A 22,136-nucleotide genomic window follows, 5' to 3' on the forward strand; every position below is an offset into this window, starting at 1 on the left:
ACCTCACCAGAGGGTGAGGAGGAACTGATCTGACCTTGTACAGGCAGACAAGCTCTAGGTTGCTCTTAGAGCTTGTGTCAAATGCTAGTTGTGAGTTTGTTTTTCAGAAGTCTTGCCTCACTCTAACTAGGAGCTAGTCCTTGATCCTAGAACCATTCCTAAACCCAAGAGAGATAAAAATCTGATATCGTTTTAGGCATGACCCCAGTCAGTCTTATTAATAAACATCCCTTCCTGTTTTTCTACAGTGAGAAAGGAGGAGGGAAGCAAAGTCTGAGGAGAGCAGCAGGGGCCACACAAAGCGAGGACCTCAGCAGGGACAGAAAGAGCTCACTAAAGCTGAGTCAGTTCAGTGTTTTTTCCTGTTAAATGATTCACATGCCAAGGCAAATTAGTTTGAGATGTGCAAACTCTTCCTTTCCTTTCATGAGCTTCCAAATGAGTTGGTGATTTTTGTTTTTGTTTTTCTTATTTTACTTCTCTTACCTTGGAAACATGATGGCAGTGTTTTCTATTCCAGGTTGAGATTTTCCCCATCTCATTTAAATGCCCTGGGTTAGAAGGGTTATATCAAAGAAACACTGGTCATTTTAAAAGTTATTCATATTCTTTAAACTTCCTTGTATTTTTGACTCAAGATGGTTAAATTACAAATAAACAAAATTTCATATTTTATACAATGAAATCTGAGCTCTTTAGAAATAAAGCTCTAGATATTATGTGACTTTTCTACGTGTCTTAAAAGGCTTATTGTAAACATTTAAGACTTTTTCAATTGTTTTGAGTGGAAATTCCTTCTTGAATATATAACACACATACCATATTTCTTCTTAATAAAATTTAACCTTTCACTGATTATTAGAAGTTGTTATCCTCTTACATCCTTTTAACACTCCCAGCTACCATTTTGTCCTCCTCCCCTGTTTAAGTGAGATCAATTTCAATTGAGGCCCTTCTTTCATGTTCTGCGTATCCATAGCCATAATATCTCTTTTAGCCAAGTTGTTCAGGAAGAGATGGTTTTACTATTTGGAAAGATCTGGACAGTGATGACATTCCCCAGCTTAAGATTCTTCATTAATTTCACATAATAGTTAGAAGATTAGCCAAACTCCTTTCTATGACCTAGAGAGCCTTGTATAATCTAGCCCCCATCTTTTCTCCAACCAGTTAACTCCTCATCCACTGTGGTTCACACACTGCTTTTCTCTGTTCTTCCAAAGAGCGAATTTGTCTCAGGTTCTTTGCATTTACCATCGCCACTTCCTAAAAGATTCTTCCCTCATTTTTTTTTTCTTTTTTCTTTTTTAACACCTACAGCACCTGATATTCCTAGGTGCTCTCTTATCCAAGTACTAACCAGGCCCAATCCTGCTTAGCTTCCGAGATTGGATGAGATCGGGCATGTTCAGGGTAGCATGGCCATAGACTCTACCCTCATTTTTATCTCACTGCCTCCTTCACCCTATTTAGGTCTAAGGCCAAATGTCACTTCTTCAGGAAAGCCATCACTATCACCCACACCAAGTAGGCTGTTCTTGCTTTATTTTCATCCCAGAAGTTAAACCACTGTTGGAATGTTTTAATTTGTTTTCTTATTTATTAGTTTTTATCGATATTCATTCTCTGTTGGGTCTGTTATGATCCATGAAAGTCTTTATCTGTCTTGTTCACTGCTATATCACAGTTTCCAGAACAGCTCCCAACACATAGAAGGTTCTCAATAAATAATGTTGATGAAATAAATCCTGGTTCATCTCCACACCTACTTAAAGCTCATCTTTATCATGGGGATTTCTGGCTGCTTTATTACATATTGGGTAGTATAGTCTGAATTATCAATTACAATGATACCCTCAGATCACTGTCAAAACAGTAGGAAACAGATAGTGTCATTCGATCCAATTTTGGAAAGAGGCAAAAGAGCTAAGAGAATGTTAAGGACACAGTCTAATTTCTTGGATAGTTCTTTTAAAACTTTTCCAACAAGATATAACTAATAGTTTAAAATAGTGAATCATAATACAGGGAGATCTAAACAAAAGTATAAAGTGGACCGCAAGGACAATATGTGTTTGAAGTCTCATAATTTATTTTTAAAATCCAGGTGAATTTTATATTCGAATCCATTATATATCTTGGCTTGATTTAATATAAAAGAAATTTCCCCTCAAATTATTGAAAAAAAAAAATCATCCTCAAAGAAAATGTGTCCTTGGAAAATTGTTTACCCTGGAAAACCACCAAGAATCCCCAAGTACATCTGATCCAAGCTGATCATCATCTAGAAATGATTCTGGAGGATCTTTGAAGAGAACACAGCCCCCACCCTCCTCTTGCTGCCTCACCCACTTGCTTCTATCTTCATCTCAAGGAGGAAAAACTCTGGAAGACACCTAAGTGAACTGGGAGTCCCAAGGAGTGTCAAGTTTTGAGAAGGAAAAAATGCTAAAAGTTTTATCTTTCTGCATCACTATCTTTTTAGACATTTCTTCTAAATCATTTCTCTGCTCCCTTTCTTTCCATGTGTTTGGTGAGGTAAGAGGTACAAAGTCCTCTCACTCCCAAGAGAAAGAACCTTAGAGTGACCATATAACTAAGTTTTTTCAGGACCATCCTGGTTATGACTGTTGTCCTGTCAATATTAATAGTGCTTCCTGTGCATTTGCACAATATATGGTCACTCTAAGGGACATCTTCCTACTCTTACCCCAACTTAAAAAAAACCAAGCTAAGAAGTCTTAGATAAGATGGTATAAATCCCCTTCCTGTCCTACTTCAAGTCACCAAGGAAAAGGAGTCCTTGTCACTCAAATCAGTTGTCCATTTCATCCTTTAAAGAAATTACGAAAGCATCTGGGGTCCAAATCTTCATTCAGAGCAATGAAGTTTCCTTTGTCTGATACATATCTGCAGTTAGGAATCTATAATCACTATTGATTGCTCATTGAAAATTGGAGGTTCAAGATCCAGGCTATCATGCATATATTCTAATAATAATATTTATAAGAAGAAGACAGAAAAAGCAGCCAGGATGGTAAGGATGATTTGAGTTAATTAGTAAAAGTATTTTAAAATAAAATAAAATGCAATGGATGGAAAATCTTCAGTCAGAGATACCACATGAATTTGAATAATCAGCCATTTCAATGAAGTAGGATTTGAAGGCAAAAGCCATTATCCCATGAATGTACCAAAAAGCAGATTGCTGAGATAGTAATTATGGTGGCTACTGTGGGAAGCATACTAGATCAATGATCCCAGCTATGGCCCTCTGAAATCCATCATCACATTTGTTCTGAAGCCATGCTTTCTGTGGCTGCTCCCAACCATGACTGAGGACAGCAGGCCTACTAACTGTGGGCCTAGAAGATGCAGGATTCCTCTGATGGGCAACTTTCGCTTGAGGGTTCTCGATTAACCTTGCCAAAACTTTCTCAGAATTGAAATTTTAAGGACTTTCTTCCTTGCTTTCTTTCCCTCTCTCCTCCACCAAGATCAGCCCTGCTTAGTGGTCTGAAAGCCCTCCCAGCCTCTTCCAGCTCCCTCTCCATTTTCTCCCTCAAGGGTTTTCTCAACAAATCTCATGCATATCTAATCCCATTTCGGCATTTGCTTCTCAGAGAACATGAACTAACACAGTAATCCAAGTAGGGATCTATTTGACGGATGAGAAGAATTATATTACTTAATACACTTAGGATAATTTGATTCAAGATGAGGAAAAAGATTAATGGGTGATTATAAAAGAAAAAGTTTGACCAGATTTATGAGGGAATTTTCTAAGAATAGGTAGGTAGTGACAGAAGTGGTTGTGATTGTGGGGATGGAGGACCTAAAGTTATTCATTTGTATATCTGATGCTTCATTAGGTCCAAAGTCCAATTAGAGAATCTGAAACTATTCCATTGTTTTTAGCAACATGGGTAGTTGAGTTGATATATGTGGGCTAGACTTTTAAGAGGACTATATATTTTTATTTGGACTTTTAAGAGGACTATATATATTTATTTACTCTACAGTCCTTTCAAGAGGACTCTATAAATTTTTTTGTTGTTGTTTTGGGGTATCCTGCAGAGTTTAGGTTTGTTATTTTAATGTTTTGCATAATTAGAAGTATATCGGAAGGTTAATTATTTGCATCAGATATCAAAATTTTTTAGCCTATATCAATGCATTTACTATAAAAGCAAAATTTTACATTTTTATATTCCTTTAAAGTCTCCAAGGGTGTAAAATTTTATATACCCAATGAAATATAGCAATATTTATAAAACTGAATTGAAAATTGTTTGACATACACTATTATGTTTCAAACTAACATGGACTTTGTGAGGAAAGAAAGGTAAGTAACATAAAAACTCTTGTACCAAAGATGGAACTGAGTCTCATGGGAGCTAAATAGCTAATATATCATAATGTCCAACCCAGAACCAGGCTATAGTAGGCAGAATTTCTAGGAATAACTCCTAAGATTCCACACCTTAATTCCTGCAATGTCTGAATGCGACGAGATGTCACTATTCCCATGATTATGCTCTGTTATACATATAGTTAACCTTAAAAAGAAGATTATCCATGCAAACTTAATCCAATAATATGAGCCCTTAAAAGCCTTTCCTATGGATGTAGAAGAGAAAAAAAGAAGAAGAGGGAGAGGTGGTAGAAGGGAAAGTCAGAGAGATTCAAAGCATGAGAAGAACTCGATGTACTAATGCTGGCTTGAAGATGGAGGGAGCCATGTGGAAGGCGGGAGAAGGAAATGAATTCTGCCAACAACCAGTGAGCTTAGGAGGAGACCCAAGCTCTAGAAGACAACTGCAGCCTGAGCTGATACCTAGATTTTGACCTTATCAGACTCTAAGGAGAGAACCAGCTAAGCTATGCCATGCCTAGACTTCTGACCCACAGGAACTGTGGGATAATAAATGGCCATTATTTTAAGCCACTATGTTCTTAGCGATTTATTATACAGTAATAGAAAGCTAATACATGGGTCTTCTTATTTCATCACATTTTTCACCATACCACCTTTATTCTTCACCAATGCCAATAAAGATAAATACTAACTTGAAAAAATACTGAGCTTCTAGTTTTGCTAATTCAATTTGGATTAGAATTTTAGCTTTTTAAGATAAATTTATTTTAGGTCTGACCTAATTTCCTCTGGTTCTGAGCCTGTGGACTTGAACATATTTTCAAGAAGGCAGAACTCTCACTTCCTCATACTAATTGTTTATTTGAAAATATTTCAGGAAAGTTATAAATAAAATAATCCAAGAAGAACATACTGTAAGATTAATATTACTGTCATAGTTTGGCAAAGTTTTAAAACTCTTCTTATAAAATACTGAAAATATCATGGGGATTGTTTGAACAAGTATACTGGAGAACTACTCTTTTATCTGTTCATTGTACCTTTTGTAAGCTTTATTCACATTCTTTTGGGAATGCTCATCTCCTAAGTTGTACCAGGTGGCTCTGAGGAAATGTTCGTGTTAGTAAAAAACCCTACTCCCCTACCCAAAGAATAGCAAATTAGTCTAGAGATGGACAACATCTCCAGGCAGAGGCAACCAGACCTTCCTCTGGTAATTTTTAACTTTTCAACAGAGAAAATGTAAATTAATTCATCACTAGTGATAGAAGTTGTAGGATATAGAACTCAGGAAGTATTGACAGAAATGTTTCTTGCCATGTAGAAGAAGCTAATCTAGGTAGTCCACCCAGAGAGAGAAACAGAAGCAATAACCAGAGAGAGATCCCTAATAGTGTTTGACCCCTTGTTTCAGTTATTCCGGAAGTCCATCTGCATCCCCATTCTTCCCATGTTTGATTGTTCAGTTCTTCATGGTATTCCAAAAAACAGCATATTTCTCCTTTTACATAAACTAGTTCAAGATGGGTTCAGTCACTTGCAACCAACAGAGATGTGACTCATACAACAGAGAAATTTTATTTCATTTTCCTTGAAAATATTTATCATCGCGTAGTGGGAAAAACTTCTAGCAAAGAAAGTCATCCAAGTGTCTCCAGGACAGTGGTGATTCAGCAGGGCTTCCATTTTGATTTCTTTAATGTCAAAACTCCTGTTTTAACATCAACTGCCACACTCCCTTGGTTGTTTTTGCTCACCACACCAATTACTCCTTGTCAAATTCTTTGCACATACAAAAACTTTTAAGTTATTAATGCTATCTTGATTATAGAAACATAATTTGTCAGTGTCACATCATAAACACCTATTGGGCTTTTGTCTCACTTGTCTAGTATATCTACTTTTGAATATTTTTAATTGATACTGAAATTAAATGAGTTTACAAGTGTTACATATTGCTGAAGAGATTTGCCAGGTGAGAATGGAGGTGGAGTGGGGAGATGGAGATGGAGAAAGAGACAGAGAGAAGGCCAGGGAGAGATTCCACTGTTTTCCTTTCATTTCTATTCATATTCTTAAGGGAAAAAATGCTATAACGATTTTAATATATATGGATAATATTAAGTCTATGATTTCTTCACTTTGACATCTAATCACTTGTAAGGAAGAGAGAATAGTGACAAGTATAAACTTGTTCTCATATGATTGGTTAATGTTTCACAAATAAAATCATAGTATATGCTTTGGATGGTAAGTAATGAAAAACATTAGTCAGACTGAACTTTGTTGAATCTCTGCTCTTTGGGCAAGTTCTTATAAATTCTCAGAGGCCTCTTTCCTAAAATGGGCTCCACAGAGTATTGTGATTAAGGATACAAACTCTGATAACAAACTTTGGTTTCAGACTTTGGCCTCACCACTCTGACCTTAGAATTTAAACAAGTTGTTTTATAATTCTGGGCCTTGGTTTTCTAGTGCATCCTAAGATAGATAAACAGACAGCAAGTACATAAGTACATATATACATATATATACACATATATATACATATATGTGTATATGTGTGTGTGTGTGTGTGTGTGTGTGTGTGTGTGTGTGTGTGTGTATTCCTTTTTATGGCTCGTGTTCTGTAGGGTATAAACATGAAGAAGGTGCTGTCTGTTCTCAAGGCGCCTGTACTCCGAGGAACAGTTTTCTGGCTAGCTATGGGTATCTTATTGTAAGGAGAAAATGTAGAAACAAGAAAAAGAGATGAAAAGAAATATATTGTTTATATGTATATATATGTGTATATATATGTATATATGTATATACACACACACACACGCATATGTGTAGAGGTACTTACACACAGCAGACATGCATAAGATTATTCAAGGCCACATTGTTCATAGCAGCAAAATATAAATGAAAACAACCTAAATATCCACCAACAGTAGAATAAATTGTAGAAAAATTATCTAATGGAATATTACTCAGCAACAACAATGAATAAACTACAGCTACACCCATCAAAAATAATAAATCTCAAAATAAAATATTGAGAAACTAGTAATTTCTAAAAGAATTTTTACTGTAAGATTCCATTTATGTCAAGTTCAAAACCAAGTACAACTAAACCATGTGTTATCTAGGAATACATACATAAGATTGCAAAACTAAAAAACAATGTAACAATTTATGCAAAATTTAGAATAGTGGTTATTTCTAGAGGTAAGAAGGACGTGACTGAAGACGGCACACAGGGACATCTAAGGACTGATAAAATTGTATTCCTTAAACTGAGAAGGGCATATAGAGTGTTTCCTTTCTAATTCTTCTATAAACTGTACATATGTATTTTATGCACTTATATGTGATAATTAAAAAAGCAAAAATAATAATTACAGTAAGTAACTACCACACTTTGAGAGAATTAAATAAGATTATAGATGTTTAGCAACAGTATCTAGCATATAGTAACCTCTCAATAAATGATAAGAGCCATAATGATGATGTTATGACACACAGATATTTATACTCTTAGAAGAAGAAAATACCAAAAAGTATGTCTTCATCTGTTGTGTTCCAAGATGCCTGAAAATCTACATTAGAACCACAATCCTGTTAGAGAATGAAACTTGATGGTTTTCAACCTTCACTCATCCTACCAGAAGAGATTCTTAGATTCTCAGCCATGGGAGAGAATTTTACTTGGTTAAATATCAGGCATCCAGTGGATATCCATACTGATAAATAGGAGGTGTTTAGTTCCTGTTATCAGAGAATTAAGCCCAACCTTTAAAGTAAAAAATATGATTAATATCTGCCTCTTAGTAGAGAAAATAAGAAACAACAGATCATGTATTGACTTCAAACTATTCTAACCAGGGTCTATTCTAAGAATAATATAATCATAAAATTAGTAAAGCGCCTTAACCATCATCTCATTTAATTATTTATTAATAAAAAATAAAGCTCAGGGAAGTAAATTGACTTCTCCAAGGTCAACAGTGAGTTTGTGACAGATGGCAGGACTAGAACACAAGTTAAGATGGAGCTGCAGAAAATGTTCTACTTTCAGTGTTCACCAGACGAAACAGAAGGGAAGATCGGAGATAGGTGGGAGTAGAAGGGAAAGTGAGTAAGAAAAAATATGGGAGATTCAGCACTTAGTTCCTTTTAGAAGAGTCTAGAAGCTGAAATCCACTGAAGCCCAACACACTGCTTTTTGGATAACACTTCTGAATGAACTCCTTTTAGGCCAAATTCCTGGGAGAAAAATAGACTCATCTGCTAATTCTAATAGCAGATGACATCTCATATGCAATTTCAGAGAACTCAACACCTTCAATCTCACCCTTATCTCTATCACCTGCATCTAATCCACTTCATGGGCTTACAATACTTGCTCTTACTTAACTATTCTGCTCTTGAATCATGTTTATCCCTAGCCAATCACCCATCTAAGGCTAACTTTATAAGTATTCCTTCAATAAGTACTCACAGGAAGCTATTAGGGATAAAGGTTCTAGACTAGGCACTAGGAATTTGATGAAAGTATTTAACAGACTCCATTTTCCTTGTTCAATCAGGGAGACAGTAATTTATTCAAAAGAAAATTAAACCAACCAGAAGTAACTCTGTACAGACTAATCTCCCCAACTCTTATGTCATAAGGACAATTAAATAAAAGCTCATAAAGAACCTTTGCTTGCTTCAAGCCCTTATCAGCTCAGGCCAGCTGATAGGGAAAGTAAGTCTTATGGCTGAACTCTTGAACCAGGAAAGAATCTGTCCAAAGTTTCTGTCAGGTGACGTGACCTACAAAAGTACTCCCATTCCTTGGCTTATCTTTATGACCAAAGAATGATTGCCATTTATTTGTTCTATGCACTTGGAAAATATGGTTAAATTGCTAAAGCTGTCCCAAACGAGAGGATTTTTTTCTGGGGGAAAAAAAAGAAAAAGAATCACCCACATGCAAGGTTTAATAAATGGAAAAGTAGCTGAGGTGATCAAACTATGCCTTTGATGAGCATTGGGGGTTTGGGGGATGTCTGATATGTAGTGGGTTGGGAGCTTATTTAAAAAGCAAAAATTCCTCTAAACAGAAACCAGACTCTTCTCTAACTTTCACATTCTAATTTGTGTCACTCCACTATGTTTGTAGTAGCCCATAACAAAAAAGTATGACCTCATCAGTTATTCAATCACTGCCATTCACCAATTTGGTGGATTTCATGGGAAATTCCCATTATAGGGGAAATTTCTAAATCATAAAGCAGCTTATTTTTTCTGGTTCTTTACAAATGAAAAAATTGAATTGCAATCGAGGTATAGTAAGTGCTTTCTCTAAAAGAATAATTCAGTATTCAAAGCCAAGTTTAATCTTCCCTCTATGTATTAAGAAAAGCTAAGTTGGAGAACTGTGACCAAACTGTGTGAACACCTAGGGATCTTATGCACTGGTATAGCTTAGCTAGCTTATAACTTCAGAGACTGATGGCAAAAAGCAGAGTTAAAAGCAATGTGTTAAATGACCAAGCAACGTGCATAGACAAGTGTTCAAACTATTAGAGAAATACTCCCTTCTCAAGTGATTTATTGTCTGAAACAGAGTTAAATGGAGCACCCACTATCTCTAACAGCAACAGTCAGTTGACGAAAGCTGTTCAATCAAATGCCAACCTCCATAACCCATTGAGAGAGGCAGTAATTTATTCAAAATGTAGCATAGGAAAAAAGTAACTTTTCAGAAATTAACTATATTAAAAAAAAGAGAGAAGGTACAAGCAAGTAAATAACACTAACTACATCTATCAAAGTCACAGCAATTTTTAAAATTAATCTCAGAAATTATTCTAGTTTAAAGAAAATGATTTGAAAAAGCAAATATTTTTATAGTCAGAAAAAATAATTTGGGGGTAGTCTGTTGGTTTCTTTGCTTTTAGTTAACTTTCTCAATCTGTTTTAGTTAACTTTCCCACCAAGAACCATTTTGTCTCTCAGACCTTGACCCAGCAATAGATTAAAGTCCTTAAACAGAGATACGGAATGCCTTATCTAGTAACGCATATTCTTTCTCTGCCTTTCAAAGTACATATTGTCCCTCCAAAGGAAATTCACCGTGAAACTAAATGGCACAGTCAATAAGTACATCATATGGAGATCCCCTTGGCTGCCTGAAGACCACATCACAACACCAATTAGTCATCCTTTATAAGAACCAGCAAACTGTATGTGTAGTTACAGGAGAAAGCAACCTTAGGTCATCCTCCCAAGGACCCCTGATGTGAAAGGAACAATCACCTAGTACACACAAACAATCATTGTAATCCCTGGGACAAGGGCTTGGCGTGTGGGAAAGGAAGTTCAGCATGGAATTAGAAAGCTGGAATTGCAAGGTAAGAGATCTGAAAGCTTTCAAGAGGAGTCTGTTTTGTTTGTTTTTAGTCTAGACTGAGAGTGCAAGGTCTTAGGAAATATGCTTTAGGTTAGAAGACACCCTGGGGTTGTTTTCTTTCTCCACTTAGAGCCCTGTGTAATAATGCACATGTCAAGGCCTGCATCGAAAGTTGACTAATGACTATAGAAATTCCCTCTCTTTCTCTACATATCCAATCGGTAATCAAGGATGACTGCCACCACTTTCTTAAGACCTCCTCCACGTCTCTCACACTTCTCACATCTTCACTATCTCAGATATCTCAATATTTCTCACCTGGATCAGAGCAATTATCTTCTAACTGCTCTCCCTGCTGCCAGTCCCTGATCCATATTTCATACTGCTTTCTAAAGAGCAAGATTGGCCATAGGACTGGCCAGTATAAAACTCTTTAGTGGCTTCCAAAAGCCTTCGGGTTAAAATCCAAACTATCCTAGTATAGGCTCTGATAAAACAATTACCTTGGTTCACATTCTGTTTTGCTATTTACCAATTTGGGCAAATTTCTTAACCTCTTTGATCTTCAATTTCTTCATTGATAAAATGAGATAACAACAGTCCCTCTTCAGAAGTTTCTTGTTAAAATTTAATGAGATTCTCCTTTTAAGGAGCTTAGCACTAGTAAGCAGTGGAGCTTATAGTTAAAATCAAAGCCCATCATATTCCAAATCCGGTTTTCTTATGACTACGCTATGCTGCTGCCTTTATCCCACTTTATTTCCAAAAAGATTGCCACAACAGTGTTTCTGGTGGCACATGCTTTTCCAAAACCTTGCCACTTCCTCATTAAGGGGTAGAATCTACGTCTCATCCCCTTGAACCTGGGCAGGACCTTTTGACCACCTCAATTTCCAAGGCTAGGTCATAAAAGGCAGTATACCTCTTTCTGGCAACCTCTTTTGGAGCATGCACCTTTAGAGGCTATAGCTTCCATGTAAGAAATTCAGCTTCCTGAAGCTGCCATGCTTGAGAGAACGATAGTGTTAAAAGATCACAAAGAAATAGAAATGTATGAGAAGTCTCAGATGCCCAGCCATCCTTCAAGCAGGCCCAGTAGTTACTGCATGGAATATAAAGGAACTGACCCCTCCAAAGCCCTGCCAAATTACAGATTTGTGGGCTAAATAAACAATCATGATTATTTAAGCCACTAAATTTTGGAGTGTTTTGCTATTACTTAGAAAACCAGAACACCCACAGAGATCTCCAAATCTGTCTGATCACTTTCATTTTCCCCAACAAGACACGGCCTTTGTATATGTAGCTGCTTCTGCCTACAAATCACCACCATCACACACATACCCTCATTTAAAGAGTTGCTTTGCTTTCAAGAGTCACTATAGGTAGTTTCTGTTGTACTTTTTTAGTCATAGTTAGTCGTTGTAGTTTTAGTCATCTTTCCCCAAATCTAGAAGTGGGTAACTATGGACCCAAACTTCAAGTCAAAATATTTTGGCTTAAATTTTTTTGTTCACTGCTTCTAGGCTGTAGGACTTAATCTCTCCAGACCTCTGTTCTTTGAAAAAGAAGTAATAGCCAACCCCCTATTGCATTGTAGGTATGCATTCATAGCTCCTAGCAAAGTTCCTGGTATTGAATGAATTTGATACATGTTGCTGTTATTAGAGCACTGGTTATATTGCATCACAACTATCTATTTCTATTTCCTTTTCTGAACAAGAACAGTGTGTCCTCGATGCCTGGCACCTAAATATGTAAAAAATATTTTTGTTAAATGAATAAATGAAAGAACAAACAAATGAATGAATGAGTGAATGAGTGAATGGATAGACACATATATTCTAGCTTTCCTTCAATTCTTTATATCAAGCATGTAAGAGAGGTAGGATAATAGAGATCTCCAGTCCTAAGAAAAGCAGTTCTAGTGCTGGCTGCATCCTTTTCTTCATGTCAGATATAATTCTTCTCTTTTTTTCCTAATAGTGCTATAGTACCACAGTCATTATTTCTGAGACTCCCTCATTCCCAAAGCCATGCATAGGGCAGCCTCATTTGGCCAAGTGAACCCTTTTGCTCTTGACAATCTAAACCAGATGGTAGGACTATAAGAAAAGCCAGTGCCAAAATTGGATAGCCTCCACTACAGATTCCCTTTTCTAATCATTTTATAGCATGCCATCTAGATGCTTGACCTTGCCAAGTAATTAACCCAGTTAATCTTTTACAATATCTGTCTTCTTTATGGACTCCATGATATGGCCATGCCATATGGTAGCAATGCTATAGAAGGGACTCTGCTCTTACTGACAAGCAGGTTTATGCTGTACTAAACAAATAATTTACCTCTCGCATGATATTTCCCCACTGATTTCTGCTCAATAGAGAGAAATTGAGAGAAATTATTAAATAGCAACAAAACCTTTATTAATAGGATGAGAAGAGATATTGTTTACCTAATTTTCATTTTCACCATAGAATTTACTTTTGTGCATGTTTATCCATAAAATTCTCATTTATTACAGATAGCAATCTATGGATATGCTTACTAAGTTTTAATAGCTGCCATTGGAATTCAATGCTACCCCAGGATATCAATGTTTTTCCAGTACATCTTAATTTCAATATCCAGAAAACCCCAATGCACCAAGGGTCCTTCAGTATGCCTTCTTTCCTCTGTTTAAATATTTTTTTAAATAAGTAAAAGACAGAATGTTGGTTGCACTAGCTATAAATTGATTTAAAAGAAAATATGGAGTTAGTCTTATTGTTGTTACTATTGTATGCTTCTTATAAGTGTAATCATTCCTGCATTCTTTCTGTTTGAAGGCCACAGACTGCTGAGGGTTAGAAAAATTTTTGAGGCATGGCACCATCTTTTCTGATTGGGCAGCAGCTCTCGAACGATATGAGCCTTTTGCAGTTGACTCACCAGAGGGCAGCAGCTTTGCAGCTTGATGTCAGCAGGCAAGAATGTCAGACACTTCTCTCTGCCAGCTCTCCCTCCCCCTCCCAAACCCCCAGCAGTAGCCCAGAATTAAGCAAAGCTGTTTGGGTTAGCCTCTGACCAGCCTCCTGGCTAGGCTTCTTGATGCCCTGGTTACCATGCTCCAGCAAAAAAATCCCCACCAGATCTCAGCAGGGGAACGCTAAACTCTTTCAGCTATGTGTCTCTGGGAATACCAATACAGTTGTCCAATTAAGGTGTGGATATTTGGGGGACTATGTATGGTTTTCTGGATGCCCTTCCGCAAAACATACACACACACACACACACACCACACACACACACACACACACACACACCTTCTCTAGAGCAGCAGCTCTCGAACGATATGAGCCTTTTGCAGTTGACTCACCAGAGGGCAGCAGCTTTGCAGCTTGATGTCAGCAGGCAAGAATGTCAGACACTTCTCTCTGCCAGCTCTCCCTCCCCCTCCCAAACCCCCAGCAGTAGCCCAGAATTAAGCAAAGCTGTTTGGGTTAGCCTCTGACCAGCCTCCTGGCTAGGCTTCTTGATGCCCTGGTTACCATGCTCCAGCAAAAAAATCCCCACCAGATCTCAGCAGGGGAACGCTAAACTCTTTCAGCTATGTGTCTCTGGGAATACCAATACAGTTGTCCAATTAAGGTGTGGATATTTGGGGGACTATGTATGGTTTTCTGGATGCCCTTCCGCAAAACATACACACACACACACACCACACACACACACACACACACACACACCTTCTCTAGAAGGAAAACATTGGAATTCAGAAAGAAATCTGTAATAGGCACTATCAAAATTTCTAGATTCTAGATGGATTGTGTGCAGTTTGTACTCCTAGTGTTTGATCTTCTTCAATTTCCCCCACATTTCTGACTGTTCCAGCTAAAACTCAGATGAGAGCTAAGACCATCCCTAAGATCCTTGTACACTAACAGCTTTCTGAGAGGGTTGGCTTCCTGATGCTCATTAGACATAGCAGTGTTGCCTGCCCACGGTAGCTAACCTAGCTCTATGAGTACCTATTTTATGTATTACCTACTTTCATATCTCTTTTCCTATTCTCTGCAGAATCTTAGTTCTAGTTTAAGTTTTAGTTTTAGTCTTAGTTCTTAGTTTTCACCTTTTAGATGTTTTTTTTTTTTTTGTGGTTTTAGGCAAATGAAAGCAATAAGCAGATGATAGATTGTATATCCAGTTAAGGTAATCATGGCCAAGGTCAACCAAGCAATCAAACCAGTATAGTTAAGCCAAGGTGAAATTGATGAATCACAGAAACTAAGTCTGCTCTAATTCACCTTGCTGAAGTGTGAGGATCCAAGGTTCAGGGCTGTTTGATTCCCTTGGTGCACCAAGATTTGAAGCAAGACAGCCCTCTCTGGTCCTCATTCCATTTCTTTATCCTGATGAATGATACCAGCCTCAACTCCCTCTTCTGTTTGAATCTCCTCCAGGATTCTCCAATCTAGTTACCATCGTGGGCTAAAAGGTGGCTTTTAAAGAGATATGTCCAAGTATTAATCCCCAGAACCTGGGAACGTGGCCTTATTTGGAAAAAGTTAACGATCTGGAAATGAGAACATCTTGGATGATCCAGGTGGGCCCTAAGCCCAATGATAAGTATCCTTATAAGAAACACACAGAGGAAAGACACAGGGAGAAGAAGACAAGGCCCTATATAAATGGAGGCAGAAATGGAGTGATATAGCCCCAAGCCAAGAAACTCCTGGCACTGGAAAAGGTGAAGAGCAGATTCTCCTCTGGAGCCTGTGCTGGGAGCACAGCCCCTGCAGACATTTTGATTTCAGACTTCCTGCCTTCAGAACTGTGAAAACATTCTCATTGCTTTAAAGGAACCAAGTTTGCAGTAATTATTTATGGCAGCCATAGAAAACTAATATAGTTACAAACTCAAATGCCTTATAGAAATCACGTGAGTATTGAAATAAACAAGCAGTCTAGGTAGGGAAATTCTGGTTTTAACATCTCATATAATTTGTCATTACTGAAACTGATAATTTCAAAGGCTGGAAAACAACACAAAAGTACAAGAGGTCTATAGTAAAAGTGAGAACAATGCCCTAGCCAAAAAATGTATCTATCCATCACTCAGATACACCTAACTGTTACCATGCGAAAACATGAGCCCAGTGTGGCCACACCTTCCTGTTCTTATTGATTTTTATGTTAAATCTCCGGTATTTTAAGCATTGGTTCAAAAACCCAACAGGTAAATTACACTCTGTGGGCCCAATTGAATGTGTTTGAGAGCTGAATTGTAACTACAAGGAGCCAGTTGCAGCCTCTGGAGCCCGCTGACCATCTAAGAATATTTAAGGTATGTGCCACAGATGGTTCATGACAGAACCAAGAACAGAACCTGGTTTTCCTCTTACTTTATTTAATCCAGGCTGCAAGCCCAGGCTACTTTCATTCAAAATCTACCTCATCCTTGGTATAGGCAGAGAGAAATATTTTGTTGAAACCTAAGATAGTGTATCTCCCTCTCTTGTCTCAGCCTCTTGTTTTTTTTCTCTATAGTAGCTTGATGTGGACCCTGACCATTTAGTATCTGGAAGTCCTGTGTGTGTGTGTGTGTGTGTGTGTGTGTGTGTGTGTGTGCGCGCGCGCACGCGCGCGCGCGCGTGCACGCATGCATGTGTGTTGAAGAGGATTAAGGGCAGAGACTTTGCAACGCAATGCATGATTATTTTAGAAGGAAAAATGAAAGAAAACAAACTATTCACCAGGGAGAATTGAAATTCAAAAGCCATCTTTCTGTGCTTATTTTATCACAGAACATTAAAATATGTTTTACTAAAAGGATTGGTATTTAGGTTAGATAAAACTTAAGATATAAAACTGAGATATAACTTAATATTGACATAGCTTCTGTATTTAGTTTATTAAGGGTTGCTACTTCTGTGATCAGTTACCACATCTCTAGAGCTACTTACTTCCCAGTTTCAGACAGTGCGTGTTCTTGGGAGCACTGTAGAGTAAGACATAGGTCAGCTAGATTGAATTTTTCGGTCTGTCTATGAAGGTGATTAAGAAGATAGTAATGAGATCTGAAAGTACTACAAAAATGAAAGTAATACAAAGATTTATATTGTAACTCTTGGTTGAGTCCCCAGTGAGGAAAGTTGTAATTAGCTTTCATAATTGATCCCTGAGTTCTCATGGAAATACTCTGAAAATAAGTGAGGATGGGAATGGTGATTAACTAAATGGGCATGAGCAATTTTACTGGGATGATGAAACTATTGTGATGATGGTTACACAGCTCAGTAAATGTAATAGAAATTATTGGATTGCTCACTTAAAATGAGCAAACTTATAATATTTAAAAGTTGTTTAAAAATTTAGAGAATCATTAAAGGAATAAAATGAGACCCATAAAACATCCTCTCTCTTTTAATCCCATAACGAATTCGTCAACAAACTTGCCAATTGTTCCTACCAAATACCTCTTTTTTTTTTTATCTTTTTACATACTTCAAGTATATAATACCTAATTCAAAATATAGCACATACATAGTAGAACACAATGAAGAATTTTCTTTCCACTGTTATCCCTCAGCCACCCAATGCCCTCCCTGAAAATAATCGATGTTAACAGTTTCTTGTGTATCATTCTAGAGACACTTTATGCATCTCCAAAAATATATATGTGTGTATTCTATCCTCCCACTACCACACACAAACCTTTTTTTCCTACAACTCCTAACATATTTTTTCCTGGAACTGTAACATTACAGTTTTCTGCACCTTTCTCTTTTTTACTTAATAATCAATATCATACCAAAATCTAAATATCACTCAAATCTTTTCTTTTTCTCTTTTCTGTCCTACTGCCAGAGAACTGGGTAGAACCTCCGCTACCTCTTTCCTGGGCTATTGTATTTCATCAAATTTGAGATGCCATCTGTTATAACATTGTTCTTTGGAGGCCATTAAGAGAGAAAAATGTTTCCATTTAAATTATGACAAAGCATTGATTGTAAGATACATCTCAATTTCAGAAAAAAAACATAATGATAAAAAGTGCACATATTTGCACAAACATATAAACAGTGAAACAGGGTATTATAACACTCTCCAACCAAGTCTCCAACATCAAACCTGGCTTCCTTTCAATTCAGTCTCCTGCCAGAGTGATTTTTCTAAGCTCTAGGTTTAATCTTTTCATTCTTCTACTTTAAATCCTTTATGGCATCTCATTGCTGCAGGATGGAATCCAAATAACTTAGTGTGACACACAAGACCCTTCTCTTTTCGGGCCTCATTTCTCTCCACAAACCTATGCTCTAGACATACCCAGCTCTGGACTATTCCTCAAAAATGTAGTGCTCTTTCAAAACTTTGCATTTTTGTACATGTTGTTCCCTCTGCCTGGAATACACTTGACCCTCTTTCCTCCTAACCAAATACCATTTGTCTTCCAAGACTCATCTCTGGGAAAACTGCCAGGAATTTCCTGAATTCAATTAAATGTTCTTTCTGTATTGCCACCCTCACTGTGCTTAATTCCATCAAAAGCAGTCTTGTCTAGTATTAGGCTTCATTGTTTCCTTGCCTGTCTTCACTACTCTTATTTTCTTGCATCACAAGGGATTGCCACAGTACCTAGGTTATGGTAAGCATTCAATAAGTATTTATTGAACAAGTATGTACTTTGGCCCTGGAAGTAATAAACATATCTGCAATAATGAAGGTGTGGTCATCTCAGTACAGGGGAAAGTACACTGTGTCTGAAGTCATAGCATGCCAGCTATGGGCTCTGACACATCTAACCCTCTGATCTTAGTTTGGTCAGTTAATGTTTCCAAGACTTGGTTTCTTCGACTAAGAACATGAGCAGTATTACCTACTAAAACAACCGTGAAAGGGAAGCATCTGAAGTAACTGGCATGGAATTGGTGCTCTAAACACAGTAGATTTATTAGAGTGGCTGGAACATCTTATGCCATCAAACAGTTTTTATGTACCCTGAAAGCAAACATACCACTGACACCTATTGGACTGTTTTTATTCTATTTTATTGTTGAAAAGGTGATATATACCATGTTTAAGAAATCAAGGTGATAAAAAACACGTACACCCAATTATTGCCTGTACCATTACCCCAGCCCCTGTAGGTAATCGCTTTTAATAGTTTCTTTTAGATACTTCTCATGTTATATTTTCAACACAAATACAAGCATGTATAACTACATATTATATTTCCCTTGAAATCATAAGAAAGCTGCAAACAGCACCAACACACAGACTAGTAAGTCTTTAGCACTGTTTTCTACCTGTTTTCATCATGTGAATGATATCCTCCCTAATGAACCTTCTCCCTTAAAAGAAAAGACCGTTTTCAGAATTTTAAACAGGTTCCACTTGAGGGCTGTGGCTCAGGTACAGAACAAATTCTGTATCTCTTTAAGGCTCTATCTTTAGACATAGACATTTCTTTATGTGTTTAGAAATCAAGAGTTGGTAGTATAAGGAGATATATTGGGCTTTATAGATAGTTATTATTCTTTCAGTTTTGTTGATCACATAAATGATAATGTAACAAGTTTAAGATTATTAAAAGTTTAGCAAAATGTAGATATTCGAATAATAGATCGTCGTTTCATTGGCAAGTTTAATTATGGCCCAGGTTGCCCATGTTCTCTCTCTCTTTCTCTGTTCTCACCACCCCTCATCCTCCCACAACCCCAGCATTCATCACCTCAGTTGGTGACCTGAAATTCTTAAAACCCTCACATGAATGGCCCCAGTTTAGTCACTATGCTCTCCACTCCCAAATCCCTGACTGCCCACCGCTTTTACTGAAGTTCTCCACTTGGACAGGAAAACAAACTAATCAGGAGAAATCTAATGAGTCAGCACAGACAGCAGATCACCATCTCATGCCCAATAAATTACTGTCTCTCTAACCCCATTTGTCATGTATATACACTGCAGAAAATTTAGCAGGAAGATTAAGAACGGTCTGGGGAAGAGAACAGAAACTTCTGATGGTCTTAGACGGTAATGGAAGCATGGGATTGTGTCTGACCACATATGTCTAGAAAAGTGGGAGCCTGAGTCAGCCCTCTACATTGTATAGGCCACAAACACTGCAAACTAGCAGGCAAAGAAAAATAAGTTCAGGGAGCTATTGCACTAATGATCCCAAACATTAGTGGTGGGAGGAAAGGGGGAGTAGGAGGATTAACAAGGCAATCAAGTGAAGCACATTTACAGCTGATTTCTCAATGGACCATAAAGATATTGACACAATATATTTACTATTTGGTATCTGAGCCAGAATAACAGGGTAGTCTGATGAATGAATGAGCCAGAGCTGGCCAGGTGGAGATGGGCAGAGGGAATGAGACACACAAAAGCACTAAGGCTCTAAGTCTTGAAATAACAGGGCATTTTAATAACTCCAGATAGTTCCATGTGAATGGAGATGATATACCAAAGAGACAGGGCCAGCATCATGATGAGAGAAAAGATGAGGTTATAAAAATGACCAGAGCCAGATGATGAAGGACTTTATGAGGTCATGCTATGTATCTTAATATTTTAACTAGAAGGCCCTACTGGGAGCTACTGTCAGAATTTAAACAGGGAATAACAAGATCAGAAATAAGTAGTGGGAAGGCCTAGTAGTAGATCATAGATTTGAGCGCTGCTTCCATAGCACCTACCATACTATAGTGTAATAGGCATTCGTCTGTCTCCACACTAAACTATAAGCTCAATGAGAGCAGAGATCATGTCTGAATTCTCTTTATTATACTTAGTACAGTGCCTAGCACATAGTCATGAATGAATGAATGGATATATGATGGGTATCCAATCTCATTCATTTTTTATCTCTAATGCTTATGCAGTACTTAGCAAATGTAGGTAATTGATAAAGATCTGTTGAATAAATTAATAAATGTAGACTTCTGCCCCATTCTCCAGACTTACCTCCCAACATTCTCAAAGACTCATGGTCTTATAACAATAAAATTATACAATTTACCCAAATTCCTTTTATCGTTTGTGTCTGGTATGCTGTTCCCTCTGATTGGAATTCCCTACCCCTAATTCCTGCCTGAATGCCAGTTATCTCAACACAGCTAGGTTTTACCCACTTGGAGGGAGCCGTTTGTAATACTAATACCTTCTACCATCATGCTGACTCCTCCTGATCCACTAGCTTCCTGGCTCTGATTGTGTATCTTCTCATTTTACATAGTTTTAATTACATTCACCACATTTTGTGTTCTAATTTGTCTATATACAGCTCTAGATTTTGAGCTTCTAGAGGGCAAGGACAGTCCCGTTTTGCTTCCTCAACATCCATCCCAGCCCAGGCCTTGATCGTAAGGGACACGCAAATAATGTGTTTATGAATGTTACTTGTCTACTTTTTGAAACTACTTATATTTTATCATTTCTGGAGTTATTACTGTCATAGTTTATACTCCAGTGTGTTAAGCAGTTCTTCCTTTTTGTAGCCTAAAGTCATCTCAGGCTACCTTCAGCATGTGCCCTGGGAGTTGGTGAATAACTCTGTGTCCACAGAATCCATTGCCTTTGTGATTTCTCCTCTGTCCTCTCACCTTTCCTGCAGATGAAAGAATTCTAAGTCTGATGAGGTAGCCCCTTAATCATCTTTTTATGTGTGTGTCCTTCAGATCCTATCTTTATCCAAATTATCCTGTGGGATGCTTATAGAGGCAAGAACCAAGCAGTATTTAGGGACAAACACAAGTCTCCTATCATTGTACAAATGAAGGATAATGTATTTTTGTTTCATTTTCAAAATGTTTCCAGTGATGGTCATGATTTTTTTTGGGGGAAATAGATTGAATCAGAATTTTTGTAATCACCTCTTGGTTGCCTTCTTTTCATAAACAAGAGTTCAAAACCCAGTGCAGTGTTCCCCACCCTGTTCACTCCCGTGTCTTTTCCCCTGATTGTGATCATGGCCACCTACCACCCTCTGCCAGAATTTCTTCCAATCCTGGTTATCAGTGTCCTATTCAACAAGATACAGTGTACAACTTACTCCTTCCGACTAAATACATGAAAAAAAAAAAACTAGAAACAACTGCTTTTCTTTGTTTTCTCTAAAATGAATGATTTTCCAATTTGCTATTTTCTGCTTTCATGATTTAATAATTATTGCTATTGTAATTAATGCTTGTAGAGCACTATATGTCAGGCACTATTCTATTTATATTATATACATAGTCATTTAATTTCTCACAAAATTCTTATGACATTCATATCATTATTACCCCTATTTTACAAATGAAGTGACTGAAGCACAGAGAAATTGAGTAGATTTTAACCTATGAAGTCCGACTTTTGGCCTAAAGCTGGGGTTTGGTGGAGAGGGA

The 22,136-nt window shown here is 37.4% G+C and overlaps 1 long non-coding RNA gene and 1 pseudogene across 1 annotated transcript in view; both read right to left on the reverse strand.

Annotated features, from left to right (window-relative positions):
- The window catches only part of LOC112476981, an 85,770-nt gene that overhangs the window by 18,165 nt on the left and 45,469 nt on the right, over positions 1 to 22,136 (reverse strand). The window lies entirely within an intron of this gene.
- On the reverse strand, positions 1,312 to 1,430 carry LOC112476996 (annotated as a pseudogene).

This window comes from Pteropus alecto, unplaced genomic scaffold (genome assembly GCF_000325575.1).
Source record: "Pteropus alecto unplaced genomic scaffold, ASM32557v1 scaffold222, whole genome shotgun sequence".
NCBI lineage: Eukaryota > Metazoa > Chordata > Mammalia > Chiroptera > Pteropodidae > Pteropus > Pteropus alecto.